General features: G+C 48.0%; 1 pseudogene; it reads left to right on the plus strand.

Annotated features, from left to right (window-relative positions):
- Positions 1–1,035: 1,035 nt before the first annotated feature.
- LOC116476306 (developmental pluripotency-associated protein 4-like) lies at positions 1,036–1,903 on the plus strand (annotated as a pseudogene).
- Positions 1,904–2,281: the final 378 nt, after the last annotated feature.

The following is a 2,281-nucleotide window of genomic DNA, read 5'->3' on the forward strand; positions in this document are numbered from 1 at the left end:
GACCTCTGCCACTGACCTCCCCCGCTGACCTCTGCTCCCTCTATTTGTCCAGCTCCAGCCGCTCAAGAGACCCTGCGACCCTGAGACCACCCCCTCTCCATCAGCCCCATGGACAAAGCGAGCTTCTTCCCCAGCTAGAGAGGCCTGCACCCCACCTGGCTTTATGTCTGCTTTCTTATGTGTTTTTGTTTGCTTTTCTCTCCTCCGTCTTTCTCCTGGATATTACTCATATTCCTTAACTCCATTTCTAGTCCCTAAGACACTCTGGAAACACATTATCCTTGCCTGAAAGATTCCACTCATAATAAAGTGCCTTGCACTGAATGTGCTGTTAGAATCACAGGAAAACAGGTGTCACTGGAAGCTGCCCTGCCGGCCGGAGTCCTGGAATACGGCAACACCCAGAATGGGCCTTTGTTGGCTCCAGAGAACAGAAGCCGGTGAGTGTCATGTGTGCCGGTCACCACTTAACACTTGGGCATCGGCGTCTCACAGCAGTGGAAGATGCATGCTTGAAAGTGAACGAACAGTCCTTCTTTCAGCCTTCTACTCCTTACCCCCTTCAGTAAGGTCTGTGATTTGAAGATCTATTTCGTATTTCACACAGCCGCTTGGTGGGTTTTGTAGAATGACCTGAATCTTAACCTTTTCCAGCCAAAGAACAGGCATTTCTAGAAGAGCTTATTGATGACAAAAAAGAAGAAAAAAAAAAAAACCTTCACCACGATATTCCTCCCAAGGAAAATGACCTTTTAAAGCTTTTGCAATGCCTAAAAAGTACAAATGTGTGGATATCACTTACGTGTCCAACAAAAGATGACAGCAAAGTGGACTTGTCAGGGGGACACCATGGTCTCCAGGTGAAGCCACTTTTTATTCAGCAAAAGAGAGGAAATGGAGGGTGATAGCTGCCAGCACCCACAGTGCTCCAGATGCAGCCTGGGGCAGGTGTACACTCCCTTGCAGCTTCACACTGAGCGAGGCAAACACTGCTATGCAGCTCTTCTGAGATTAAACCACGAAGAAAGGGAGAAGGCAAAAGGCAAGGAATGGACCTCCACAGAGAAGTCGAGGGAAGAGGATCAGCAGGCTTCTAACCAACTAAATACAATTGCTTTGCCAGGAATATCAGCAAAGGAAACCAAAGAAAAAATGTCTGTCAAAGGCGAGAAAGTGCTTTGCCCTAAGGAGAAGGCAGAGCACACCGATAACCCCAGACCTCAGAAGAAGATACCAATCCCTCTATTACCTTCTAAACTGCCACCTATTAATCTGATTCACCAGGACATTCTGCGGGCCTGGTGCCAACAATTGAAGCTGAGCTCCAAAGGCCAGAAATTGGATGCATATAAGCGCCTGTGTGCCTACCCAAATCAAAAGGATTTTCCTAGCACAGCAAAAGAGGCCAAAATCCGGAAATCATTGCAAAAAAAATTAAAGGTGGACAAAGGGGAACATCCCTGCAAGGTTCTGAGACACATCCTCCTGAAGCGGCTCTTCCCCTGCGGGGCGGCCGCCTGCCCTGGAGGATTCCACTGCTCTCCTTGAGGGAGTTAATACAGTTGTGGTGACAACTTCTGCCCCAGAGGCTTTGCTGGCCTCCTGGGCAAGGATTTCGGCCAGGGCGAGGACGCCAGAGGCAGTGGAATCTCCAGAAGAGGCCTCTGGTGTCAGGTGGTGTGTGGTCCATGGGAAGAGTCTCCCTGCAGACACAGATGGTTGGGTTCACCTGCAGTTTCATGCTGGTCAAGCCTGGGTTCCAGAAAAGCAAGAAGGGAGAATGAGTGCACTCTTCTTGCTTCCTGCCTCCAATTTTCCACCCCCGCACCTCGAAGACAATATGTTGTGCCCCAAATGTGTTCACAGGAACAAGGTCTTAATAAAAAGCCTCCAATGGGAATAGAATATCAGGAAAAAGGCCACATCTATGGTAATTAATGGCAGAAAAGCTGGAGAGTTGGATTCCGTGGTGCTGCTGACAGGTGAACTCTGGTCCTCTGCACACCTGTTTATGGGTCATGCAGACTGGTGGGGTGGCAGATGTTAGCCTAAGACCCCTAGCAGTGCCTGTTGCTTTGTGAGTGGAGATAGAAACTCTTACATTTAAAAACAGAAAAACATTTCACAAATTACCATAAATTGTAGTTAATATGTAGAAAAACTCATTCGCACTACTTTTCTAAAATAGACATGACTTCAGCAGCAGCTCTTTTTTGTTGTTTTTTGAGACAGTGTCTCACTCTGTTGCCCAGGCTGGAGTGCAGTAGTGCAATCTCAGTTC

The sequence above is a fragment of the Hylobates moloch genome, unplaced genomic scaffold (genome assembly GCF_009828535.3).
Source record: "Hylobates moloch isolate HMO894 unplaced genomic scaffold, HMol_V3 SCAFFOLD_2, whole genome shotgun sequence".
NCBI classification, from domain to species: domain Eukaryota; kingdom Metazoa; phylum Chordata; class Mammalia; order Primates; family Hylobatidae; genus Hylobates; species Hylobates moloch.